This window comes from Oryctolagus cuniculus, chromosome 9, assembly GCF_964237555.1.
Source record: "Oryctolagus cuniculus chromosome 9, mOryCun1.1, whole genome shotgun sequence".
In the NCBI taxonomy this organism is placed as follows: Eukaryota; Metazoa; Chordata; class Mammalia; order Lagomorpha; family Leporidae; genus Oryctolagus; species Oryctolagus cuniculus.
The window spans coordinates 72387922-72404212 of record NC_091440.1 but is presented as its reverse complement, the minus strand read 5'-3'; the positions used below and the strand labels follow the sequence as shown (position 1 = coordinate 72404212).

General features: G+C 41.7%; 1 protein-coding gene across 1 annotated transcript in view; it reads left to right on the top strand.

Annotated features, from left to right (window-relative positions):
• The window catches only part of LOC127487170 (uncharacterized), a 399814-nt gene that overhangs the window by 168630 nt on the left and 214893 nt on the right, over positions 1-16291 (top strand). The gene's annotated exons all lie outside the window — the stretch shown is intronic.

The window sequence follows — 16291 nt, the reverse complement described above, 5'->3', positions numbered from 1 at the left end:
AACAGTAGAAGATGACCCAAGTCCTTGGGCTCCTGCACCCACATGGGAGACCTGGAAGAAGCTCCTGGCTTCAGCTCAGCTCTGGCTGTTGCAGTCATTTGGGGGAATGAACCAATGGAACGGAAGATCTCTCTCTCTCTCTCTCTCTCTGCCTCTCCTTCTCTGTGTAACTCTTTCAAATAAATAAAATAATTCTTTAAAAAAAAAAAACCTGAAGAGCGATTCCAGGCTTTAATCACACAATAACACACTCCACGTGTTCAAAGAAGCTATTTCTGTTGTTAAGTCCTGATGTTAAACTCTGAAAGTTTAGAGACATCTCCATTCACTTAGGTCTCTGTCTCTCTCTTCCTCCCCCTCTCCCTCTCTCTGTCACCTTGCCTTTCAAATAAACATATCTTTAAAAAAAAAAACATAAAAATTCAAAATTGCTATTGTGCGGCAGGCATTTGGCCCAGCAGTTAGGACATCAGCTAGGATGCCTGCATCCCGCATCAGAATGCTTGAGTTCAATTCCTGTCTTGGGCTCCTGATTCCACTTCCTGTGAAGGTGCACCTGGGTTCCTGCCACCTAAGCAGGACACCTGGACTGTGTTCCTGGCTCCCAGCTGTGGCCTGGCCCAGACCTGGCTCTTGTGGGCATTTGGGGAGTGAACCAGCGGATGAAAGATCTGTCGGTCTCTACCTCTCTTTCTGCCTTTCAAATAAATGAAACTAAATTGAAAAAACATTTTCAGAATTGTTACCCTTTTTTCTTGGTGCATTATGCTTAGACTTTTTGGTTTCTTCTAGTATCTGTTCACCATATTCTGAGATGATCTGAAAATTAAAGTTGGGAATTTATATACATCTCTTTAGACACTGCCGTAATGTTATTTAATTATCAACAATCTTCAGCACAATAATATTTAAGTTGAAAAATAAAAAATGACATTTGAAAATACATGTAGTTAGGCAGAGATAAATATAGACATTTGTATATTATTTATATATAAAATATGTAAATTTATACATATAAATAAAGATCTGTATGATTACACAAGCCACAGCTGAGCTTACACTTGGAAACAGTATTGTGGGATGAAGAAGAAAAGGGAAGGAAGCATTAACATTCTTTATTTTACTCTACTTTTACTTTACTTTACTTTTTCTTTACCTTTTCTTTACTTTTTCTTTACTTTACTTTATTGACAAGCAGAGTTAGACAGTGAGAGAGAGAGACAGAGAGAAAGGTCTTCCTTCTGTTGCTTCACCCCGCAAATGGCCGCCATGGCCAGCGCACTGCACCAATCTGAAGCCAGGAGCCAGGTGCTTCCTCCTGGTCTCCCATGGGGGTGCAGGGGCCCAAGCACCTGGGCTATCTTCCACTGCTTTTCCAGGTGCATTAGCAAGGAGCTGGATTGCAAGTGGAGCATCTGGGACACAAACCAGTGCCCATATGGAATGCCAGCATTGTAGGTGGAGGCTTAACCTGCAACACCACAGCACCAAGCCAAAACGGCACCACAGAAGGTTTATGGAAGGGGCAGCATTGTGGTGTAGTGGTTGAGCAATTGCCTGCAGTGCTAGCATCCCATGTGAGCACCAGTTCAAGTCCTGGCTGCTCAACTTCTGATCCAATTCCCTGCTAATAGCCTGGGAAAGCAGCAGAAGATGGCCCAAATGCTTGGACCCAGCACCCATGTGAGAGAAACTCCTGGCTCCTGGATTAGGTCTTGTTCAGCCCTGTGTGTCATTTGGGAAGTGAACCAGTGCATGGAAGATCTCTTTCTCTCTCTCCCTCTCTATAACTCTGCCTTTCATTTATTTTTTTTTTATTTTTTATTTTTTGACAAGCAGAGTGGACAGTGAGAGAGAGAGACAGAGAGAAAGGTCTTCCTTTGCCATTGGTTCACCCTCCAATGGCCGCCGCGGCCAGTGCACTGCGGCCGGCGTACCGCGCTGATCCGATGGCAGGAGCCAGGTACTTACCCTGGTCTCCCATGGGGTGCAGGGCCCAAGCACTTGGGCCATCCTCCACTGCACTCCCTAGCCACAGCAGAGAGTTGGCCTGGAAGAGGGGCACCAGGACAGAACCGGCACCCCAACTGGGACTAGAACCCGGTGTGCCGGTGCCGCAAGGTGGAGGATTAGCCTAGTGAGCCGTGGCACCGGCCAACTCTGCCTTTCAAATAGATAAATCTTTTTTAAAAGTTCATGAAAAATGGAGTTATAATTAATTTAATAGAAGACACTTTTGAGTTTCATGCACAGCTTTTTCATGGCATGCATATTTTTTTTAGTTTTTTGAAGACCCTCATATACATGGATTTCACAATTTCTATGTACCTTTCTGGTATTTTTATATGAATATATGAAACTTTTAATTCCATTTCCAAAACTTTTTTTTTTTGATAGACAGAGTTAGACAGAGAGAGAGACAGAGAGAAAGGTCTTCCTTTTCTGTTGGGTCACCCCCCCGAAATGGCCACTATGGCTGGCGCACTGTACCTATCCAAAACCAGGAGCCAGGTGCTTCTCCTGGTCTCCCATGGGGTGCAGGGCCCAAGGACCTGAGCCATCCTCCACTGCCCTCCCAGGCCATAGCAGAGAGCTGGACTGCAAGAGGAACAACCGGAACAGGATCTGGTACCCCAACCAGGACTCAAACCCAGTGTGCCAGGGTCGCACTGTAGGTTAAAAGTTTAAAAGTACTCTTGCAAGTGTGTTGACAAGATAACAAGCCCTGGAAACCTGTTCACAGCTGATCCAACAGGCGTCCTACCTCAGGGGGGAAGCACTTCCCCAGGAGCGGAGCTAGGCTGCCTCTGCACAGGAGCGCCGAGGCTGAAGGGCAGTGCAGGGGATTCTTCTTAAACATCTGCTTGATTAGAAACTGCAGCTCTTAGGAGTAATGGGAAGGCAGTGGCCTGATGGACCCTCCACATATTTTGAGGATGAGACTTTTCCAACTATTGGCCTGAAACTGGAAAGTAAAAACAGAACTTGAAAAGCAGAAACAGAGAAAGAAAAAGGAAATTAGAAAATACCAACTGAATTGAATTCATATAAACTATTTTAATTTTATAAATATACGTGAGGGTAGGTCATTTTTCTTTCCAGAAGTTTCCTTAAGATATTTGTTGTGGCAAAACATGTCAAGCTGCTGCCTGCGATGTTATGAGCACTGGTTCAAGTCTCAGCTGCTCCACTTCCAATCCAGCTCTCTGCTTATGGCCTGAGAGAGGAGTGGAAGATGGCCCAAGTGCTTGTGTCCCTGCACCCATGTGGGAGACCCAGAAGAAGCTCCTGGCTCCTGGCTTTGGCCTGGCCCAGCCCAGACAATTGCAGCCATTTCGGGAGTGAACCAGTGGATAGAACACCTCTCTCTCTCTCTGTCTCTACCTCTCTCTCTTTAACTCTTATTTTAAATAAATAAAATAAATATTTCCTTAAAATAAAGGTACTATTCTATAGGGAGCAGCTGTTTAGCCTAGTGGTTAAGGCACCTGCATCCCAAACCAGAGTGCCTCAGCTGGACACCTACTCTGGTTCCTGACTCCAGTTTCCTGCTAAAGCAGACCCTGGGAGTCAGAGGTGATGGCTCAAGAAATCGGGCTCCTGCCACCCACTTGGGAGACCTGGATTGAGTTCCCAGTTCCCAGTCCTGGCCACTGCAGGCATTTGGGGAGTGAGCCAGTGGATGCAAGTTCTCTCATATAAATACATAAAACTTCTATCTCTCATATAAAGAGATAGAAAGTATATCTCTCATATAAATACATAAAACTTAAAAGATAATATGGTGGTTCAGGAGAAAGGTCAGCATGAACAATAAGAAACTTGCCTGCCTTGCATACTTTTAAAGTCAACATCAATGTTGTTACAGATATACATTTTTAACATAAACTCACAATAATACATATGACTTTTTTAAAAAAATGATATAGAAGACTCACAATATGCATAATATTCTTTTGATCCATTATTCCTCCCCAGAAACCCCAAGACTTATACTGTAACAACATGTACTTTTGGCTTTTCCAGATTTAAACTACTACTGTAAAATCCTTCTTAACATTCATGCCATTAAAGAAGCTATTGAAGTTTGACAAGTAAAAGAGTGGAGACATAAAACGACACAGTGGAATAGCATCCTAAAAGTTTTCCATGTGTAATATATTTACTGGAACCAACATTAGCCGTCAGCCTTGCTAATGCTCATATAAGAACATGTTGGCACTCTATCTTGAAAGTGTATTGCCCTATTAATAAAAAAAAGTGAAGACATGAAAAAAACCCAACCTATAACAAAGGAAACTTCAGATAATGAAAAATAAAATTGAATGTGCTTGGCCTCAGGCTTTTAAACAATTATACTGCATTTCTACATTTCCTAAAGGTTTGGGAACAACTGTTTTTAAAAATATATTTATTTATGGGGGCTAGTGCTGTGGCTTAGTAGGTTAAGCCTCTGCCTGCGGTGCTGCAATCCCATATGGGCACTAATTGGAGTCCCAGCTGTTCTGCTTCCAATCCAGCTCCCTAATTATGGTCTGGGAGAGTGGTAGAGGAGGGCCCAGGTCCTTGGGCCCCTGCACCACATGGGAAGCCGGGAAGAAGAGTGAACCAGCAGAGGGAAGACCTCTGTCTCTCCCTCTCTGTGTCTGTACATAACTCTGCCTCAAATAAATAAATATATCTCTTAAAAGTATATATTTATGGGCCAGCGCCATGGCTCACTTGGTTAATCCTCCGCCTGCACCACCAGCATCCCGTATGAGTGCCAGTTTGTGGTCCTGGTTGCTCCTCTTCCAGTGCAGCTCTCTGCTGTGGCCCAGGATGGCAGTGGAGGATGTCCCAAGTGCTTGGGCCCTGCAACTGCATGGGAGACCAGGAGATGCACCTGGATCCTGGCTTCGGATCAGCACAGCACTGGCCGTAGCAGCAATTTGGGAGGTGAACCAACAGAAGGAAGACCTTTCTCTCTCTCTCTCATTGTCTAGCTCTACCTGTCAAAAAAGGTATATATTTATTTATTATTTTTATTTATCTGAAAGGCAGAGATAGAGATCTTCCATTGCTGGTTCATTCCCCAAATGCCCATAAAAGCTGGGGCTGGGTCAGGCTGAATCTAGCAGCCTGGAACTCAAATCTGAGTCTCCCACATGGGTGGTAGGGCCCTAACCACTTGAGTTATCACCCACTGCCTCCCAGGGTGGGCATTAGCAGGGAGCTGGAAGTGGAAGTGGAACTGGGACACAAACCCAGGCATTCCAGTATGGATGTGGGTATCTCAAGCAGCATCTTAGCCACTGCAACAGTGTCTAACCCCAAAAATACAAAAACTGTGTCTTAAAGCAGAGAAGAGATGAAATACTGTGTGCCAAAGAATCTGGGCACTATAGTCCTCCCTGTGTATTCTTGCTAGGAAGAAGAAGAACAAGTATATTTATGCTTATGAAAAACATTTCTAAAATATTCATGATGTTAAAATTAAATAATTTTATTTGTATATAACAGTGTTTCTCAACGTAAGCTATACATCAGAATCACCTGTGGGTTTTTTTATGATTTCTTTAATTTGAAAGGCAGAGTTACAGAGTGAGAAAGGGGGGCAAGAGAGACAGAGAGAGAAAGGGAGGGAGACACAGAGAGAGAGAGAGAGAGAGGGACAGAGAGAGATGACTGATCTTTCATTTGTTTGTTCACTCCCCAAATGGCACAACAGCCAGGGCAGGACCAGGCTGAAAACAGGAGACAAGAGCTTTATCTGGGTCTCCCATGTGGGTGCAGGGGTCCAAGGACTTGGGCCAACTTCCAGGCTTTCCCAGGCATATTAGCAGGGAGCTGGATTGGAATTGGAGCCGCTGAGACTCAAAGAGGTGCCCACGTGTGCTGCTGGCTGGCATCATAGGCTGCGGTTTTACTCACTACACCTCAGCACCAGACCCAGAATAACTTCTTAAAAATACTAATGCCCAGGACACCTTCAGAGTTAGCATGGGCCCAGGCAGCAGCATTCTCACAGGTTCCCCACCGCGTTCTAACTGGACGGGCAGCATGACAAGCCGCTTGTTCAAATAGACGCCCTCTCCTGAACAGCACACACCTTCAGTTTGCGTTACCTTCCTCTGGTGGTGCTGAGGGATTTTTCTCAGCCATTCCCTCTCCTGAGCTCTGTGTGCAGTCAAGCACCTCTGTATAAGAGCTTGGTAGAGCTTATTTTCAATTCATTCCCAAAGAACAGAATTTATTTCCATGCAAAGCAAAGACTTAATGGAAATCCATTCTACAATTGCTGTTCTTTGCAATAAACTACTGCTAAACAGAAAGGACAAAGTATTTACCATCTATTTTGTTGAATTATTTTTTAAAATATTTAGAAAAACACAACACAATGTGGCAGAGTCTATTTTCTCATATTTCAGTTACAGAGGAAACACACATGATAAGTAAAATCTAATTTCAAAAAGATTGGTATAAAAATGGTACAGCCATTCTGGAAATGTTTGGCTATTCCTCAGAAAGCTAAACATATAATTATTGTATTATACATCAATTCCACTCTTGGATATACACCTCAAAAACTGGAATCAGAGAGTCTGACAGACATTTGCTCTCATGTTCATAGCAGCATTATCCTCAAGAGTCAAAAAGTAGAAACACCCCAACTCCAGTGTCCACAGACACTGTATACTGTATACACACAATGGAATATTATTCAGCCACAAAATGGAATGGAATTGTGATACATGTTCAACAAGGATGATGAGCTTTGAAAACACTATGCTAAGTGGAATAAACAAGACATAAAAGACAAATATATTTTTTGACAGGCAGGGTGGACAGTGAGAGAGAGAGACAGAGAGAAAGGTCTTCCTTTCTGCCGTTGGTTCACCCTCCAATGGCCCCCACGGCCTGTGCGCTGCAGCCGGCGCATTATGCTGATCCGAAGCCAGGAGCCAGGTGCTTCTTCTGGTCTCCCATGCGGGTGCAGGGCCCAAGCACTTGGGCCATCCTCCACTGCACTCCTGGGCCATAGCAGAGAGCTGGCCTGGAAGAGGGGCAACTGGGACAGAATCCGGCACCCCGACCAGGACTAGAACCCGGTGTGCCGGCGCCACAGGTGGAGGATTAGCCTATTGAGCCATGGCACCGGCAAAAGACAAATATTTTATTACCTCACTTACATGAAATATCTAGAATATGTGATTCATAGAGACAGAGAGTAGACTAGAGACCAGGAGCTGGGGGAGAGGAACAAGGAGTAATTATTTAATGGGTGTAAAGTTTCTGTTTGGGATGGTGAAGAAGTTTAACAGGGAAGTATTATTGATGATTGTGCAATACTGACAATATAGTTAATGCCACTGAATTATACACATAAAAATGGTTAAAATGGCAAATTGTGTATTATATATATATATATTTACCAAAAATCTTAAAAATTTAAGAACACTGATCAGCACGGGAGTTTTGACCTGCTCCGTTTCCGACCTGGGCTGGTGGTTCACCCCTCCTTAGGCAACCTGGTGGTCCCCCGCTCCCGGGAGGTCACCATATTGATGTCAAACTTAGTGTGGACACCCGATTGGCATAGCGCATGACAGCCCAGAACTCCTGGACTCAAGCGATCCTCCGGCCTCAGCCTCCTGAGTAGCTGGGACTACTGTTGAAATCTTTACTTAATGCATACTAAACTGATCTTCTGTACAAAAAAAAAAAAAGAAATTATCAATTCCCAACTTGACTCTCACTGGGATTAAACATGACAATAGGTCTGATCTGATTTCATCATCATTTAAAAAAATCATCTATTATTTTTCACTTTATGTTTCTGTGTGGGAGCAAACTGTTGAAATCCTTACTTAATGTATACTAAGCTGATCTTCTGTATATTAAGATAATCGAAAATGAATCTTGATGTGAATGGAAGGGGAGAGGGAGTGGGAAAGGAGAGGGTTGTGGGTGGGAGGGACGGTATGGGGGGAAGCCATTGTAATCCATAAGTCGTACTTTAGAAATTTATATTCATTAAATAAAAGTTAAAAAAAAAGAAATTCCAAAAAAAAATTTAAGAACACTATGGCAAAAAGAAGGAAAGAAAAGCTACATATAGAACAACAGAAATGGGAGCCATGGGAGCTGCAGGGTCTGCACGCCAGTGCAGGAAGGGGAGTGGATGTCACACAGACACCAGCGGGGAGAGCAGGGACACCCAGGGCTCCGAGTCCACACATCAGTGCTGGAAGGGAAGGTGAGCTCAGTAACCCGAGACATTGGTGGGGAAACGGTGGTCAGAATCTGGAGGGGAGTGGGAAAGTTCACCAGACTGACTACAGGAGAGAAGGAAAAAAGGTAGGGGGGGTACTGGTACAGATGAGTTTCTCTCTAGTTTCTCTCTCCACCAACCTTGCAAAGGCAAGCAAGAGACAAAGAGCAGGCCCCACTCTGGATTTACATAACAACAGGGGAGAGCTAAGGAACTGAGTCGCTACAATTCAGTAGCCTAGGCAACCCAGTGGGAGTCCAGAGGTGAAACGGAGCCTGCACAGACTCTTTGGGTAGAAGCCAGAGATTGGAAGCTAAATACCATCAATCCTGCACAGCCATGCCATGCGGTATTACTTACCTCCTGAATAAATAAAATAAATAAATAAATAAATAAATAAATAGAGATTTACCATGCATAACCTGAGGGTGTCACCTTTGCACACCCATAACCCGGAAGAACCAAGCAGAGCTCTCAGGCCAAACCCATCTCAAGCCTCCAAGGCTCCTCCAACAGCAGGCAGTCCACTTAACACAGACATAGTATAAAATAAAAAAATAAATAAATAAACAAATGCACAGTGACGAAAGAAGAATTAACTATGCCAAGCAACAAACACAAAAGTTGAGGGAACAAGATCAACGATGACACTATGATGCTTCCAAATAAACAAAACTCCCCAAGCCAAGATTATGAAGATGATGAGATAGAAGAAATGCAAGATACGGATTTCAAAAAATTTATGATAAGAACAATTAGAAGTTTTCAAAAGCAAATCCTTGAACTACAGAAATCCTTATTGGACAGGATTGAAAATCTCTCTTGTGAAAATGAAATTTTAAGGAAGAATCAAAATGAAACGCAGAAACTAGTAGAACAGGAAAGTGTGATAGTGAAGAGAAATCAAAATGAAATGAAGAGCTCAATAGATCAAATGACAAACACATTAGAGAGCCTTACAAACAGAATGGGTGAAGCAGAAGAGAGAATATCGGACTTAGAAGTCAGAACACAGGAAAACATACAGTCAAACCAAAGAAAAGAAGAGGAAATTAGAAATCTAAAAAATATTGTTGGGAATCTACAGGATACTATTAAAAAAACCAACATTCGAGTTCTAGGAGTTCCTGAAGGCATGGAGAGAGAGAAAGGATTAAAAGGCCTTTTTAGTGAGATACTAGCAGAGAACTTTCCAGTTTGGAGAAGGACAGAGACATCCTAGTACAGGAAGCTCATAGAACCCCCAGTAAACATGACCAAAAGAGATCCTCACCACGATACGTTGTAATTAAACTCACCACAGTGAAACATAAAGAAAAGATCCTAAAATGTGCAAGAGAGAAACGTCAGATTACTCTCAGAGGATCTCCAATCAGACTCACAGCAGACTTCTCATCAGAAACACAGATACTTAAAGATGTGCTACACTCAGAAACACAGAAACACACCCATCAATATGAAAGAAGGTAAAGGAAGAAAAACCACCAGTAAAAGAGCATGGAAAGCTCAAAGCATATACTAGAAAATATCTCCAGGAAAATGGCAGGGCAAAGTCACTACATATCAATAGTCCCATTAAACATTAATGGACTTAACCCTTCAGTTAAAAGACACCGATTGGCTGATTGGCTCAAGGAACAAAACCCAACTATTTGTTGCCTACAAGAAACACATCTCTCCAAGAAAGATGCATGCAGACTGAAAGTGAAAGGTTGGAGAAAGATATTCCATGCCAACAGAAACCAAAAAAAAGGCAGGTGTAGCCATATTAATATAGACAAAATAAACTTTAATACAAAAACTGTTAAGAGAGACAAAGAGGGGCACTATATACTGATTAAGGGTTCAATTCAATAGGAAGATATAACTATTATAAATGTATATGCACCTAATTACAGGGCACTGGTCTATTTAAAAGATATGTTAAGGGACTTAAAGGGAGATTTAGATTCCAATACAATAGTACTGGGGGACTTCAATACTCCACTCTCAGAAATAGACAGATCATCCAGACAGAAGATCAACAAGGAAACAGCAGATTTAATCGACACTATTGCCCAAATGGATCTAACAGATATCTACATAACTTTCAATCCTACATCTAAAGACTTCACATTCTTCTCAGCAGTGCATGGAACCTTCTCTAGGATTGATCACATACTAGGCCATAAAGCAAGTCTCAGCAAATTTAAAAGAATTAGAATCATACCATGCAGCTTCTCAGACCACAGCAGAATGAAGCTGGAAATTAGCAACTCAGGAAACCCTAGAAAGTATGCAAACACATGGAGACTGAACAACATGCTCCTGAATGAACACTGGGTCATTCAAGAAATCAAAAGAGAAATCAAAAACTTGCTGGAAGTAAGTGAGGATAACAACACAACATATCAAAACTTACGGGATACAGCAAAAGCAGTACTGAGAGGCAAGTTTATAGCAATAGAGGCCTATATCAAGAAATTGGAAAGGTACCAAATAAATGAGCTTTAAATGCAGCTCAAGGACCTAGAAAAACTGCAGCAAACCAAACCCAAATCTAGTAGAAGAGAAATAATTAAAATCAGAGAAGAAATCAACAGGATTGAATCCAAAAAAAATTACAAAAAATCAGCCAAGCAAGGAGCTGGTGTTTTGAAAAAATAAACAAAATTGACACCCCATTGGCCCAACTAACTAAAACAAGAAAAGACCCAAATCAATAAAATCAGAGATGAAATAGGAAACATAACAACAGACACCACAGAAATAAAAAGAATCATCAGAAATTACTACAAGGACTTGTATGCCAGCAAGCAAGAAAATCTATCAGAAATGGATAGATTCCTGGACACATGCAATCTACCTAAATTGAACCAGGAAGACATAGAAAACCTAAATAGACCCATAACTGAAACAGAAATTGAAATTGAAACAGTAATAAAGGCCCTCCCAACAAAGAAAAGCCCAGGACCAGATGGATTCACTGCGGAATTCTACCAGACATTTAAAGAAGAACTAATCCCATTTCTTCTCAAACTATTCAGAACAATCGAAAAAGAGGGAATCCTCCCAAATTCTTTCTATGAAGCCAGCATCATCTTAATCCCTAAGCCAGAGAAAGATGCAGCACTGAAAGAAAATTATAGACCAATATCCCTGGTGAACATAGACGCAAAAATCCTCAATAAAATTCTCGCCAATAGAATACAACAACACATCAGAAAAATCATCCACCCAGACCAAGTGGAATTTATCCCTGGTATGCAGGGATGGTTCAACATTCGCAAATCAATCAATGTGATTCACCACATTAACAGACTGCAGAAGAAAACCATATGATTATCTCAATAGATGCAGAGAAAGCATTTGATAAAATTCAACACCCTTTCATGATGAAAACTCTAAGCAAATTGGGTATAGAAGGAACATTCCTCACTATAATCAAAGCAATTTATGAAAAACCCACGGCCAGCATCCTATTGAATGGGGAAAAGTTGGAAGCATTTCCACTGAGATCTGGTACCAGACAGGGATGCCCACTCTCACCACTGCTATTTAACATAGTTCTGGAAGTTTTAGCCAGAGCCATCAGACAAGAAAAAGAAATTAAAGGAATACAAATTGAGAAGGAAGAAGTCAAACTATCCCTCTTTGCAGATGATATGATTCTTTACTTAGAGGATCCAAAGAACTCTACTAAGAGACTATTGCAACTCATAGAGGAGTTTGGCAAAGTGGCAGGATATAAAATCAATGCACAAAAATCAACAGCCTTTGTATACACAAGCAATGCCATGGCTGAGAAAGAACTGCTAAGATCAATCCTATTCACAATAGCTACAAAAACAATCAAATACCTTGGAATAAACTTAACCAAGGACGTTAAAGATCTCTACGATGAGAATTACAAAATCTTAAAGAAAGAAATAGAAGAGGATACCAAAAAATAGAAAAATCTTCCATGCTCATGGATTGGAAGAATCAACATCATCAAAATGTCCATTCTCCCAAAAGCAATTTATAAATTCAATGCAATTCCAATCAGGATACCAAAGACATTCTTCTCAGATCTAGAAAAAACGATCCTGAAATTCATATGGAGGCAAAAGAGACCTCGAATAGCTAAAGCAATCTTGTACAACAAAAACAAAACCGGAGGCATCACAATACCAGATTTCAGGACATACTACAGGGCAGTTGTAATCACAACAGCATATTACTGGTACAGAAACAGATGGATAGACCAATGGAACAGAATAGAAACACCAGAAATCAACCCAAACATCTACAGCCAACTTATATTTGATCAAAGATCTAAAACCAATTCCTGGAGCAAGGACAGTCTATTCAATAAATGGTGCTGGGAAAACTGGATTTCCACGTGCAGAAGCACGAAGCCAGACCCCTACCTTACACCTTACACAAAAATCCACTCAACATGGATTAAAGACCTAAATCTATGACCTGACACCATCAAGTTATTAGAGAACATTGGAGAAACCCTTCAAGATATTGGCACAGGCAAAGAGTTTCTGGAAAAGACCTGGGAGGCACAGACAGTCAAAGCCAAAATCAACTATTGGGATTGCATCAAATTGAGAAGTTTCTGTACTGCAAAAGAAACAGTCAGGAGAGTGAAGAGACAACCGACAGAATGGGAAAAAATATTTGCAAACTATGCAACAGATAAAGGGTTAATAACCAGAATCTACAAAGAGATCAAGAAACTCCACAAAAACAAAACCAACAACCCAATTAAGAGATGGGCCAAAGACCTCAATAGACATTTTTCAAAAGAGGAAATCCAAATGGCCAACAGGCACATGAAAAAAATGTTCAAGATCACTAGCAATCAGGGAAATGCAAATCAAAACCACAATGAGGTTTCACCTCACCCCGGTTAGAATGGCTCACATACAGAAATCTACCAACAACAGATGCTGGCGAGGATGTGGGGAAAAAGGGACACTAACCCACTGTTGGTGGGAATGCAAACTGGTCAAGCCACTATGGAAGTCAGTCTGGAGATTCCTCAGAAACCTGAAGATAACCCTACTGTTCGACCCAGCCATCCCACTCCTTGGAATATACCCAAAGGAATTTAAATTTGCAAACAAAAAGCGGTCTGCACCCTAATGTTTATAGCAGCACAATTCACAATAGCCAAGACCTGGAACCAACCTAAATGCCCATCAACGGTAGACTGGATAAAGAAATAATGGGATATGTACTCTTTAGAATACTATACTGCAGTTAGAAACAACAAAATCCAGTCATTTGCAACAAAATGGAAGAATCTGGAACACATCATGCTGAGTGAAATAAGCCAGTCCCAAAGGGACAGATTTCATATGTTCTCCCTGATTGGTGACAAATGACTGAACACCAAAAAGGAAACCTGTCGAAGTGAAATGGACACTATGAGAAACGGTGACTTGATCAGCATAGCCCTGAATGTTAATGAACAACTTAATACATTATCCTTCTTAGTAGTTTTTTTGTTCTTCTTAATATGACTGGTTTAACTCTGTAATTAATACACAGTTATTCTTAAGTGTTGAAATTTAACTGAAACGTGATCCCTGTTAAACATCAGAGTGGGAATAAGAGAGGGAAGAGATGTACAATTTGGGGCATGCTCAAGCTGACTTGCCTCAAATGGTAGACTTAGAAACATACCTGGGGATTCCAATTCAATCCCATCAAGGTGGCATGTACCAATGCCATCTCACTAGTCCAAGTGATCAATTTCAGTTCACAATTGATCATAATGAAAGGACTAAGAGTCAAAAGGAGCACATAAACAAGTCTAGTACCTGCTAATACTAACCGATAGAATAAATAAAGGGGAGAGTGATCCAACATGGGAAGTGAGATACACAGCAGACTCATAGAATGGCAGATGTCCTAAACAGCACTCACTCTGGCCTCAGAATCAGCCCTAAAGGCATTCGGATCTGGCTGAAAAGCCCATGAGAGTATTTCAGGCATGGAAAGCCAAGACACTCTGGAAAAAAAAAAAAACCCAAACACCTGAATAAAGATCTCTGTGAGATCCCAGTGGAAAGAACATGTCTTCAAAGAAGGAGGTACCTTTCTCTGAAGGGAGGAGAGAACCTCCACTTTGACTATGACCTTGTCTAAACAAGATAAGAGTTGGAGAACTCAAAAGGCTTCCATAGCCTTGGAAACTCATGACTGGAGCATGGGGAGATTACTGATGCCATAAACAGGAGTGTCAATTTGTAAAGTCAACAACAGGAGTCACTGTGCACTTACTCCTCATGTAGGATCTCTGTCCTTAGTGTGCTGTACATTGAGATTTAATGCTATAACGAGTACTCAAACAGTATATTTCCCTTTGTGTTTCTATGGGGGTGGAAACTGTTGAAATCTTTACTTAATGCATACTAAACTGATCTTCTATAAAAAAAAGAAATTATCAATTCCCAACTTGACTCTCACTGGGATTAAACATGACAATAGGTCTGATCTGATTTCATCATCATTTAAAAAATCATCTATTATTTTTCACTTTATGTTTCTGTGTGGGAGCAAACTGTTGAAATCTTTACTTAATGTATGCTAAACTGATCTTCTGTAGATAAAGAGAATCAAAAATGAATCTTTATGTGAATGGAAGGGGAGAGGGAGTGGGAAAGGGGGGGGATTGTGGGTGGGAGGGACGTTATGGGGGGGAAGCCATTGTAATCCATAAGCTGTACTTTGGAAATTTATATTCATTAATAAAAGTTAAAAAAAAGAACAACAGAAATGAAACAACAGACATTTCCTACTGGTATACATCACAAAAGTGGCTCTAGGCAAAGACAACAATAATGACAACATAGGAAAACTTTTTCATAATGAATTCATCCTAAGTAAGTGAACTGCCAGCTGGAATTTTCTACATTGCTTAGGACCTCACCAGAGATAACCACAACCTTCCAGTTATGTTTTGTGCACCATACTTACTGGATGCTTAAGGGTACAGAGTTCATACAGAATGCATCCTAAGGACCAGATGTCACTGGAAACGTAGAGGAAGCAACATATCAGTAAGTAGGTTATGAGTTATTACACAAAAACAGATGCATTTTTGAATTAAAAAATGAAAAATTATCCTACTTTTAGTAAGAATAGGCATAAGTAATTCCTAGGTATTTAAAGAAGACACATAGTAATTTTGGTTTAATACTTAGGTACTAAGAATAATGGTCACAATAAAACTCTTTGCTCCCCAACTTGCACCACTCCCAATCAGGGTGGTTCAGATACCATTTCAACAGCCTTAGGGAATTCAGCGGCAAAAGGAAGGAGTATCTGTGAACTGAGACTGTCAGAGCTGGAGGAAGGACTTAGAGGATGTCCAGTACAGCTTCCACCAGACCGCCACGTGCATGGCAGCCGGCCTAAGAGGGCAGCTCCTGGTAGACGGCTCTCTGCCATACACGGCATAGTCCGTTGCCCTGCTGGAGGGCCTAAGGTAGCACCTCCTGCCTCACAGCAGCCAAATGTGTCCTCTGGCAACATTCTCCAGGCCTAGAGTCAGCTCATGCTCCAAGAGAAGGAGAACAAGACCACTCGTTCTTCCACAAAACAGCTCTTCAAACTCACCAGAGTCCTATGGGTGGTCCTGTGCCCGACTGCCTCATGCCAAGCATCTCAGTTCTCCTCCAGCAGCCTCACTGCCCAGTTGTCATCCTCCAGGCTTTTTCTCAATGACACTCTTGTTATTATTATTTTTAAGATGTATTTATTCATTTGAAAGGCAGAGTTACAGAGAGAGAGAGAGAGAGACAGAGACAGACAGAGATCTTCCACCCGCTGGTTCACTCCCCAAATGCCTGTAGCAGCCAGGGCTGGGACAGGCTGAAGCCAGGAGCCAGGAAATTCCTCCTGGTTTCCCATGTGGATAGCAGGGGCTCAAGAAATTAGGCTGTCAGCAGCTGTCTTCCCCAGCACAGGAAGCTGGATCGGAAGTAAAGCACTCAGGATTCAGAAATGGGATGCTGACGTCATCAGCTGCAGCTCAACCTACTGCACCACAACGCC